This window comes from Crinia signifera, chromosome 1 (genome assembly GCF_055691185.1).
Source record: "Crinia signifera chromosome 1, ASM5569118v1, whole genome shotgun sequence".
NCBI classification, from domain to species: Eukaryota; Metazoa; Chordata; class Amphibia; order Anura; family Myobatrachidae; genus Crinia; species Crinia signifera.
This window is the reverse complement of record NC_139217.1, coordinates 132,081,637-132,094,485: the sequence shown is the minus strand read 5'-3', so window position 1 is coordinate 132,094,485 and position 12,849 is coordinate 132,081,637. Positions and strand designations below refer to the sequence as shown.

The 12,849-nt window shown below is 43.1% G+C and overlaps 1 pseudogene; it reads right to left on the bottom strand.

Moving 5' to 3' along the window:
* Positions 1–1,880: 1,880 nt before the first annotated feature.
* On the bottom strand, positions 1,881–2,089 carry LOC146045059 (U2 spliceosomal RNA; annotated as a pseudogene).
* Positions 2,090–12,849: the final 10,760 nt, after the last annotated feature.

The following is a 12,849-nucleotide window of genomic DNA, read 5'->3' as shown; positions in this document are numbered from 1 at the left end:
GGATCGGCCTAAGAAATCAGGTGAAAAGCAGCCAAATCACATGTGTTTCACATTGAGATTGAAACTCTTGCATACAGTATGAGATAAATCAGATATGATTTATCGCATCCAATTTCCCTTGAACCCCTTCCCTGGCAGCTCCCTGGGAGTCCCTCCATGCTATTTTTACATGTGATAAATTGCATGTAAAAATGGTACATCAAGTGCCAGCTCATATGAAGAACTCCCGGGGAGCTGCAGGGGTAGGTCAGGGTCCAGCTTGACATTCAGACAAGTTGAGCTACAGTAGTATATAGGGGCCTTTAGATTGCATAGCAGGGGACAAAGACTTTGCTGGCTGACTAGCAACTGCTGTGGCCTATGTAAATCCTCAGGGTCTGATTAGATGTAGTGGTTGGAGGAGAAAGGCAGAGATCCCTTGAGCTATTCATCAGCAAGAAGCCCAGGTAAAAAGGTGGATTGCCACTGAGACACTGAGACTGCCATGGCCAAGGTACTAGTAAAGATATAAAACCATATAGTCCTGGACTCTGATGAGGACCCCATGGTGAATAAAGCATTCTTTTCTATTTTCTACTGCAGTAAATGCTCTGGAGGAGCATTAACTGGATAGAAGAGACAAAGCACCAGGAGAGGGGACCAGTTAAGGCAGGGATGGGCAATTGCGGCCCTCCAGATGTTGATGAACTACACATCCCAGCATGCCTTGCATCAGTTTCAGCATGGCCACATAGCAAAACTAGTGCAAAGCATCCTGGGATGTGTAGTTCATCAACATCTGGAGGGCACAATTGCCCAGTTAAGGGGAGGAAACAGTTTGAGTTTGAAGAAACTCAGGGAGCCCGAGGTGTGCTCCCACCACCACCAGTGACGTGACTAAACGCGTGCACAGGGGGCAGCCGTACAGAACTTGTGGCCCTCTCCCAAAGGAGAAAGGCCCCATGGTTCCCCTAACCCCCCTCAACCATAAGGCCAAGGAAGGGAAAAAAGGGATCGGTGGGTCCTCTTCGCCGAAGCTCAGAGGGACCCGCGTTTCCTCCACCCCCGGAAGGGTTTCGGACGGTGGGTCCTCCGCACCCGAAGGTTTGGAAGGACCCGCTTAGGCTTCCCTCCGCCTTGCGGCTCGGAGTTGCCCTCGAGGGAACCGGGACTCTCCCCAAAAGGTGAAGAGTCCCAGTCACGTTTGGGGAACGGAAGGCCCGTTAGGGACAGCCGCACTACCCAAATGAAAAAACGTGACAAACTAACGAAAAACGTGAAGTGCAAAACGTGCAAATCATAAAAAGAAAAGAATAAGGCCCTAGCCAGAAGGCCGGGGGGGGGGTGTGAAAAATTGTCCTACCCCATCCAAAAGGACAGGGTAAGGACGTGAAGCGCTAACCTAAAGGGAAGTGCGCAGTGCAAGTGCCATTCGTGCAAGGTGACTTGGGATCACCCGTGCATGTCCGGCACCCCCGAGTTTCCCCGGGGGCACAGTGCAGCCTCGGACTCCAGGCAGCCAGCCAGTCAGCGTCCGACCAAGTGTTTCTCCGTCTCACCAGCAGGTACTTTCCAGCCCCTGGCATGGGAATGGGTACTCCACTGGGCTTTTCGAAAGACTCCCTTAGGGGCTGCACCCCCCTCGGAAGAGCAATCTACTCAGTCCCAGTGTTTCTCCGCTCCCAGGGTTAAGATACTCGGCTGAGCTTTTCGCGGTCTCCCCATCAGAGGCTACGAACCTCTGGAACAGGAGCCATCTACTCAGTCCCAGCCTTTCTCCGCTCCCTGGGAATGGATACTAGACTGAGCCTTTCGCTGTCTCATCCTTCGGGGGCTACGAACCCCGTCAAGAGAGTCAAACTACTAAGCCCAGTGTTTCTCCCCCCCTCCTACCAGTGGGTTTACGGAGCCTCCTACCACTGGCAGAGGTGAAGATACTTAGTGAGACTTTTCACTACTCCCGGGAAAAAACAGAGAGGTCCCACACCCTCCGCCCATCAGAGCAGCTACTCAGTCTCACCTTTCTCTATTCTCTGCCAGAGGCCAGTCCATACCCAACTGATAAGAACAGATACTACACTTGATCTTAGCCAAAAGGCCGAGAAGCGATCAGATGACCCCAGCTGGCTGTGGAGAAGGAAGCCAGTGACATGCAGAGCCAGGGATCACCCAGGGCCATCAGGACTCCGAGCAAGGCTCATGGAGAGTTGCTCTATTGAAGCCAGGAAGAACTCCATTTGTGGTTGCAGCTGCCTTGTCCCTGTTAGAGTAGTTTGCTGGTGTCTACAGCAGCCAGGGGGAGAGAGCACTGCAGCAGCTGGTCCCGGGAGCATGATTGGCAGGAAATAGTGGCTGTGGATCCTGTAGGGGATCTGGTAATGAAGGAGACAGCCCCACTCTGTAACCCTATGTGGACCCCATTCTGTTGGTGTTCCCTAAAGAAGACCCTGTATGAGGAAGAGACAGAAACCTGCTGCCAGATAGAGTGCTTCCAGTCAAGCTCCTGACCAGCACAGGGAAGATCTGATCCAATGCAGAGAAAGACAGATCTGAGAGCCCTGCAGTCCCTGCTTGAAAAAAAAATAAGTATTGCTATGGGAAAGACATGGTGGGTGCAGCTGTGACATGTGCTCTTGGATGCTGTGCTGGTTTTAAGGAGCACTAATCAAAATTTTGCCTAGGGCATCAAAATGGCTAGGGCTGGCTTTGCCAGTGGGCATAGAAGGAGAATATTAAAGTGTGCACGAACCAGGGCAGTACACTTATACCGGTACACCAGCTTACTATTAACATGGTCACGTGAGTGACGTTTATTGCCTAATACTATATATTCTGTATATATATATATATATATATATCTATATGGGTGACTACCTGCCTGAGTGTGGAGTCTTATTGTACGAGTGCCGCCATCCCCCTGGACCCTATATATATATATATATATATATATACACATGTAAGCTGTTCTGAAAAAAGCCAGAATAAAGTGGCTGAAACGTCAACCTTGAAAGAGGCTACGTATTGCTTTATTTGTCTAAAGGTGCGTACACACGGGGGGGGGGGGGATATATTGCTAGCAATATATTGCTTGCAATATATTGCTGAGCAATATATTGTTCAGTGTCTCCTTTTCTTTAGCGACCAGAGATGGTCGCTGATGAAAAGGAACCTCTGCTGGGGGAGCTGCAGAGGTAATTAGCTGGTCGCAGGAGCAAGCTCCTGTGACCAGCGATTACAATGGTGCAGAAAATGGGAGCGCGCACCCGGCGATTTATCGCCGGGGCACACTTCCATCACTGGCAATATGGTCGCCTGCGACCATATTCCCAGCGATTATAGCCCCTATCGCCCCCGTGTGTACACAGCATAAGACCACAGTGCTGCGCACTACAAGGACTATATATATATATGTGTATATGTTGTGGGTGGATGTGTGGAGCCAATTGTAAGATTTTCCTTAACTTTTATGTGTATATATACAATACTAGAAAACAATACTTTACGTCTAAGGGTGTCAGCTATCCCTTAAATACAAATGTAATGTTAAGTTACTTCAAAAGTAAACAATTGATACCAATGGATAAGGGTTCAGTGACTGCATGTGTTAAAATATAAATACCACAAGTATTTTGAGTGAATAGATGCCAATACTGGATGTAAGAAAATAGTAGTTAAAATGTGACTAAAAGACGATACTATTACCCCTTTCACACCGGCCACCTTGCAATTACCCAGCATTTTTCAGTGCTGGGTAATTTTGCCAGTTGCAGCCTGACTTCAATTCACACCAGAAGCAAATTACCTGGTTAAAGCTTTTGTAAAAGGGTCAACACGGGTCTAAAAACACTGTTCAAGAGCAGGGTCGGAGTGCCGAGATTTAGGAGCCGTGTTGACCCTTTCACACCAAACAAAAACTAGGTTTTTCAACAAATCCCCGAGTTGAAAAGCTTTATCCCGGTAATTTGTTTCTGGTGTGAAAGGGGTAATAAAAAAAGAGAGGACTAATTCAATGTCTTTTCTTAGTTGGCTATATATTAGATAGATGGTCTACCTGTGAAGAAAGAAGAACTAACTGCATCCTTCAAATTACATCCTTCAAATGCAGGCCATTGTGTGTAAATTGTATTTGGATATTAATAAATACACATGCATATATTTTAAAGGATGTATTTCTCTATCTTTTAGAGCTTTAAGAGGTTTTTAATAATCTAATTAGTCTATGTGCAGTTGATGCCACGACCAAAGTGAACCACCCTCATGAAATGATTCCTATAAGGTAAGTTATGTAAAAATAAAAATATATAGTGCTACATGTTTATTAAGGTAATTTTATTTATGCAGTGTAGTATCATGTTGATATGATGATGAAAGGCAGATTAACAAAGCTTTGATAAGTGATAAAGTGTAGAGAGATAAAGTAATCGCCAATTAACTCCTGTCATGTCAAGCCTGATGATGTGATAACGTGGCTGGTACTTTGTCACCAGCCAATTCAGCTAATTTTTTTCAAATCTAGGGGTAAATGCAGTGGTTCCCAAACTGTGTGCCGTGGCTCCCTGGGGTGCCTCGGGACACTTGCAGGGGTGCCATGGGTTGGTGGTCCAGAACCAATTTAAATTATTTATGGTCAATTATTTATGGACAAATCCAGTGCTGGTGGCTGCCAATCATAAATATGTGTACAACCAGAAGGAAATCAGAACTGAACCTAAGAAGCATATATAAACCTAATCTACCTAATTGTATATATTATTTGGGGGGCCTAGGGGTGCCGTGGAAAAATTCTGATACTCTAAGGTGCCATGATTCGAAAAAGATTGGGAACCCCTGGGTTAATGTATGAAACCTGGAGAAGTGGTACCTATCCCCATAAAGAACATTATGTGCAAGGGGATAATGCTCCAGCCAATCAGCTCCTAACTGTCAATGTACATATTGGAGCTGATTTATCTCCTCTCCAGGTTTAATAAATCTGCCCCAATGTTCTTTATGGGGATATATACCACTTCTTCCAGCTTCATACAATTATATCCTAATTTGACAGTTAGAAGCTGAAGCTGATTGGTTGGTGACAAAGTACCAGGCGCTTTATTACATAACCAAGCTTAATACATCTGCCCATGTGTTTAAAAAATGACAGTTAGGGGCTGATTAGTTGGTATCTTTATCTCTCTCCACCTTATCACTTTCTAAAGCTTAGTATGTCTGGCCCATTATGAGTACCCATTTCTATTATTTTTGTATATATCTACAGTAAGAGGAAAGTCCAGGAACAGAGTATTTTGTAGTTCATGGAATGGTTTATGTTGAAGGGTATGAATTTGTTATATCAGGGGAAACTAATACTTTTCTGATTAAACAGTATCATTTGTGTTTGTGCTGTATAAAAAAAAGACTGCTATTGATGGTATGTGGCCAAAAAGAGACAGGCTTAGATGAGGGGTGAGAAATAAGATTCAACCTATTCTTTTACAACACATTTTACAACTAACAAATTGATGAAGAATGATATCTTAAGCGTTCCGCCACATCATCATACACAGGATATGTTTTAAGTGCACATATAAAATCCATACATAGTGAAATAAACACATAAATGTTATGTTTTCCTAGTGTTTTACGTGTGCAGTTTTCACATCAATTTATTTTTTTGCCTTTTTAGTCTAGTACCATTTGCTTGACTCTAAAGGTGCATACACATGGGGCGATTATAGCAAATATCGCTGAAAATATGGTTTCTGAGCGACCATATTGCCAGTGATTGGAGTGTGCACCAGCGATAAATCGCCCGGTGCGCGCTCCCGTTTTCTGTCCGTAGTGATCGCTGGTCACAGGAACATGCTCCTGCGACAAACTGATTTCCCCCGGCAGTTTCTTTTTCATCAGCGACCATCTCTGGTAGCTGATGCAAACGGGACACCGAGCGATATATCACTCAGTGGGAGCGATATATTGCTCAGTGTGAGCGATATATTGCTCAGTGTGAGCGATATATCGCTCAGCGTGAGCGATATATCGCTGAGCGATATATCGCTCAGCGATATATTGCCCCGTGTGTACAGGGCTTTACTGAATTAATTGCAGAGATTGGCAACATCCTTCATTAAAATAATGCTTGCATACATGGTAAAACTGTGCATCTTCTAATGCAGTGGTTATGTTTTGCTCTAAACAGTACTAATTATATGTTGTCATTTTTTTTATTTTATGTTGCACATCCCTTACTTTAATGTGCCATTGAGTCTTTAAGTAACTAAGACAAAAAGTCCCAAAAGCTCAAAGAAAAACAATATGCAGAAAAGGAAATAAATAAACCTTGCAGATGGTTTCTCCTTTGATAAGTCTAGTGTTTAAAAATGTCCAAGAGGAGCAATGTTTTTGCCAGCAGCTGCCTCCGAGCTTCACCCTGATTGCTGATTTTTAGAGCTTATTCCCAAGCCCTTCATCTAAAATAGAAGCAGTGGCACAGTAGAATTGATCTTCAAAAGAAAACCTGTCTCCTCTGCATTCAGACAAAACAATATGAACATGAAAATACAAAACATATATTTTACGGCCTTGGATCCCTCTGCGGTCAAAGAACAGTACACAGGGCTTAGATTCTTTTAGATAAATGGCCGCTTGCATTACACACAAGAGAGACTTGGTATGTTATACGACAATAGTTAAGAGAAAGACATTGGGGTTTCTGAGACTTTGACAATATGCAGTAAATTTAACGTGTGGTTATTGTGTTTCCCTTGCCTATTAAACAAACTGAAGATGTTGAAATGTACATTATTGTAGTAATCATTTACAGTTATAGGAGGTAGAAGAATAATGATACTGCATATATACCACATAGTTTAAAATGATGAGATGACTACTGCATGCTGAAATACAAAATAATTGTTTAACCCTTTGAGTGCCAAGTGAATTTGTCAAAATTTGTGTGAAAATTGCCAAGCAAAGCTTTTTATTCATCAAAATGACTGGTAATGTTTACCTTACATAGGAAATATTATTTTATTTACACATTTTTTATTTGAATTGATATAACAAATGTGAGCTGCGCTGGCATTTTCAGCAGATATTTTGCACATAACTCACAGAGAGGTTGACACTCAAAGGGTTAAAGCTAAAAGAGCTATCAACCTACAATGCAAGCTGCACTAAAAAAAAGGATACTTACAGATGGGGCAGGCCTCTTCCTTGCTGGCGAATCGCCAGAACGTCAGCGCTGGCGATCCGCCAGTAGCCTGCCTCACCATCTGCCTCACCACCATATTTTGGTCGGTGACCATCGAAAGATTTGGAAGGTACACGCATATATAAGTGACTTATATGCATGCTGGCATGGATACGGCCGGGCAGTTGACATCCGGTGATGTCATCTGCCCGCTCCTGCGTTACAGCCTCGTTACCATGAGAACACTCAGCGTTCTCATGGGAACGCCCATGGAATGCTGGGCATTCTCATATGGTAATGAGGCAGCCCGGCGCCCCCTCCCCTTCTCCGCCCCCCACATGCCGTCATGGGTGCGTACACCCAGGGAACCGAAAGTTTGCCGTGGGTGCACGCACCATACGTTTTTACATGCGCAGAAACCTGCCTGCGCATGTGCAGAAACGCAACATCGGTCCTGCGTTCGAATGCATGCAGGACCGAGCAAACTTTTTCCTGCAATTGTTACTACTTACCTTAACCAGATATTATTTCCTATTTCATAGAGGCTGGTATATCCAGCAACAGGGCTGTGCGATGGGGTCTTGTGTGGCCCCGTCGTTCGCCAACAGTTATATGTATGAGGTTGAAAAAGACCTCTTCTTTTCAAACAGTGTTATTTCTAACAATATTTTTTTTTCTGGTGAGATATATAGATGATCTATTGCGTATCTGGAGTGTTAGGCAAGTAGAATTTGAGAACACTATGTCATCCATTAACCAAGCCCATCCTACAATTAAATTCTCTTATGATAACAACAAGGAAAGTGTCCTCTATTTAGATGTGCTTATCACATTTAAAGAGGGACAGATACATACAGTTCTATAACACGATCTTGCACTGTGCCAGTGAACACCCTGTACCCACAAGGAAAGGTTTACCTTTTTCACAATTCTTAATAGTCAAGTGCATTTGCTGTCACACAGAAGATTGTGAAAAATAGATAGACAAGTAAGTGTACGTTCCGTTTTGTTTTTTTGATCTGCGCATGCATACCTTCCACAATGCGCAGGCGCGACGACTCCACAACGCTCACGGACAGGTCTTTCCGTGCGAAAAAACCTGTCCGCAAGAGTACGGTCATTGTGGGCGGCATATGGGCGTGTTGAGGGGAGCGGCCGAAATAATGAGGGAAACTGGGCGTAAACATGGACGTACACAAGGGTGTGCACAAAAAATGTACGGTGCTACTACCGCTCGATCGGCGAAAGCACCGTGCATTTCGGACACAAAACAGGCGGCCGCCACCGCCACCTCCATACCACCCCTACAGATAACGCATGAGACCGGACGCCTGGGTCTGCTAATTAACGCTGATTACTACTCAAACACATACACCTGAATGTAATAAGCAATGCTGCAGCCTATTAAGTCCAAACCATTATTTCACTACCTGCAAGCTACACACAGCACTCAAACACATTGGAAGCATATCTTTATACACTTCTCTACATGTAAAGGTTGGTTTCATTTTAGTTAAGATTATTTTTAAGACCTGCTTATATATGCCAAGGTAGTTATTTGGAAACCATTTACACACATTCAGTAAGTGTTTTCATATACTTTAAACAGCAGCACACTCAATCTACACAAGTCGACATGTGTCAACCTTTTCACTCTTATACAAACATCATTTTTTTAATTATAATAAAAATACATAAACCACATCTAACAGCTACAAGGATGTTTCAGCAATGTTTTAAGGCCATGGCCACTATTTAGTTAAAATGTATTTTTATTAGGCTGTTCATTAAGGTAGACAATTGAGGAAATAGAAAACAATAATTGATGAACAATTAGAATAATTCATTTAATTGGCTTAATCATAGTTGAAAGGCTAGATTATGAGGGCCATATATGTGAAGGGTATGCCAGCGTGCACGGACGTACGCTAACTCTCACGATCGGTGACATACGCTGAGTTTTCCATTGAAAACAGGCGAGACCCGTCCGTACAAGGTTGCGAACGCTCAGATAGCCGTAAGATGTTGGTGTGAAAACGGACGAAAGCCGTCCGTATACGGTGGCGTATGCTCTGTTGTACGCCAGTTATCGGTGTCTAGGAGGAGATCCGTCCGTGTACGGTGGTGTACGCTCAAGTGTACGCCACTCCCCTTTGTCGGTGTTTGTGGCCGTCCGTATGCGGATGTTATGTGGGTGGACTTTCGCTCAACGTCCGCGTACGGGAAATGTACGCTGATACGGAACGTACGTATGTTTGGCCGCCTGAACCAGAATAAGGCCCAATGTGAGGCTTGGTGGACACACCATTTGAATACAGTGTCCCCCTTTGGTCTTAATAATAATTCTAGCTTATCGTGTTTTTTATAAATGTTTTTTTTTAGATAGGGTTTTGGATTATGTATATGATGATTCTTAGAGCGCTGCTAAAGTATATTATGATCTAAGCATGTATACCTGCAAGTTGTCTATGATATGTCAGTCACTTTATGTATTGTTAAGATGCACTAAGTTATGTTAAGATGTAGCATCGCGTCGTGTCGTGCACATTATGGTATGGTAACGATGGTCCCGATGGTCCCGACACGTTTCATACCGACAATGTTTTTTTTTCCTTCTGTTTTTCAATCGCCATCTCGTTCATCGCGTCGGGTACCTCTAAATAGCTGCTCCCGATGGTCCCGATGTCCCCGACGGTAACATTTTAATGTCAAAATTGCCTCAATCGCGTCGGTCGCGTCGCGTGGAGGTTACGATCAGGATGAAATTAATGAGTCCATTAAGAGATGTTTAACCTTGGACCGTGACAGTTTGTTAAATGGCGTAAAACAAGACAAAACTATTGATCGACTGATCTTTCCCATGACATATTCGACGACTTCAGGGAGACTCAGACGAGCTATGTCCAAACATTGGCAGATTCTGGCAACCGACTCGACGATGGGGAAATTCTGTCAGAGCGAACCGATGTTTGCCTTTAACCCCTTCCCGCCGCAGCCTGTTTTTGCCTTCCTGACAGAGCCCTTTTTTTCAAATCTGACATGTATCACTTAAGTGGGGATAACTTTTTTTTGCTTTTACTTATCCCAGTGATTTTGAGATTGTTTTCTCATGACACATTGTACTTCAAGTTAGTTGTAAATTTGGGTCGATACAGTCTGTGTTTTTTTGTGAAAAATACCAAAATGTCGTAAAAAAATGTTAAATTTTGCAATTTTCAAAATGTTAAATTTTCTGCTTGTGAGACAAATAATCATACCACTCAAAATAGTTAATAACTAACATAGACCATATGTCTACTTTATGTTTCCTTCATTATTTCAACCTCCTTTTAATTTTTTTGGACACTAGGAGGCTTAAAATATGAATAGCAAATTCTCAATTTTTCAAGAAAATTTCAAACACTGATTTTTTTAGGGACCAGTTCAGTTCTGAAGTGACTTTGAGGGACTTGTATGTGAGACACCCCCATAAATGATGCCATTTCAAAAACTGCACCCCTCACAGTATTCAAAACAGCATTTTGGAAGTTTGTTAACCCTTTAGGTGTTTCAGAGGAATTAAAACAAAGTGTAGGTGAAATTTTAAAATTTCATTTTTTTTGCAGATTTTCAATTTTAATACATTTTTCTAAGGAACACAGTAGATTTTACTAGAGAAATGTGACTAAAAATTGATTCCCCTTAATTCTTTTGTTTTCATAAATATCCTATATGTGGCCCTAGTGTGCACGTTGACCAAACCACAGGCTTCATAATAGAAGGAGCACCTACTTGATTTTGGAGCCTCCTTTTTATGAGATTATTTTTTAGGCACCATGTAGGTTTCTAGGCACCATAAGATGCTAAAAGTTAGGAACCCCCCCCCACAAGTGACCCCATTTTGCAAACTACACCCCTCAGGGAATTCATCTAGGGGTATAGTGTACATTTCAAACCCCCAGGGGTTTCACCAATTGTGGTACAACTGGGCTGTGAAAATGAAAAATTACATTTTTTACACAAAAATGCAATTCTGGCTCAAAATTTTTCATTTTCACAAGAAATGAAGGAGACAAAGCACCCCAAAATCTGTGCCCCAATTTCTCCCGAGTACGGCAATGCCTCACATGTGACCAAAAAATACCATTTGGGTGCATGGCAGGACTCAGAAGGGAAGGAGTGATATTTGGATTTTGCAGCACAGATTCTGGTGGAATGTTGGTGGGTGCTATGTCGCATTAGCAAGACCCCCGAAGCACCAATACAGTGGAACCCCCCCACAAGTGACCCCATTTTGCAAACTACACCCCTCAGGGAATTCAACTAGGGGTATAGTGTACATTTCAAACCCCCAGGGGTTTCACCAATTGTGGTACAACTGGGCAGTGAAAATGAAAAATAAAATTTTTTACACAAAAATGCAGTTCTGGCTCAAAATTTTTCATTTTCACAAGGAATGAAGGAGACAAAGCACCCCAAAATCTGTGCCCCAATTTCTCCCGAGTACGGCAATGCCTCACATGTGACCAAAAAATACCATTTGGGTGCATGGCAGGACTCAGAAGGGAAGGAGTGATATTTGGATTTTGCAGCACAGATTCTGGTGGAATGTTGGTGGGTGCTATGTCGCATTAGCAAGACCCCTGAAGCACCAATACAGTGGAATCCCCCACAAGTGACCCCATTTTGCAAACTACACCCCTCAGGGAATTCAACTAGGGGTATAGTGTACATTTCAAACCCCCAGGGGTTTCACCAATTGTGGTACAACTGGGCAGTGAAAATGAAAAATTAAATTTTTTACACAAAAATGCAGTTCTGGCTCAAAATTTTTCATTTTCACAAGGAATGAAGGAGACAAAGCACCCCAAAATCTGTGCCCCAATTTCTCCCGAGTACGGCAATACCTCACATGTGACCAAAAAATACCATTTGGGTGCATGGCAGGACTCAGAAGGGAAGGAGTGATATTTGGATTTTGCAGCACAGATTCTGGTGGAATGTTGGTGGGTGCTATGTCGCATTAGCAAGACCCCCAAAGCACCAATACAGTGGAACCCCCCCACAAGTGACCCCATTTTGCAAACTACACCCCTCAGGGAATTCATCTAGGGGTATAGTGTACATTTCAAACCCCCAGGGGTTTCACCAATTTTGATACAACTGGGCTGTGCAAATGAAAAATTACATTTTTTTTACACAAAAATGCAGTTCTGGCTCAAAATTTTTCATTTTCATAAGGTATGAAGGAGAAAAAGCACCCCAAAATCTGTGCCCCAATTTCTCCCGAGTATGGCAATGCCTCATATGTGACCAAAAAATACCAGTTGGGTGCATGGCAGGACTCAGAAGGGAAGGAGTGATTTTTGGATTTTGCAGCTCAGATTCTGGTGGAATGAATGGTGGGTGCTATGTGGCATTAGCAAGACATTAGCCTTAGCAAGACCCCCGAAGCACAGTGAAATGATGAACCTAATAATCCATAGATGTGTGGTATATTTTAAAACACTCCTTTATACATAGGCCGGGTTTGTCGGGGCAAGTTTCACAGTGGAAAATAGTATCCTTTCTTATTCCCTTTTTATAGCAAACTTTGCACCTTTTTTGTGTCCTGCCCTTTTTTGCAGTGGAGGGGATTTCGTTAGGAAAATGCTGCCCTGGTACAATACGGGGGCCAGTACTAGAAGTACTGGGGCCCTCTGCCTGCTGGTTCCCAAATATTA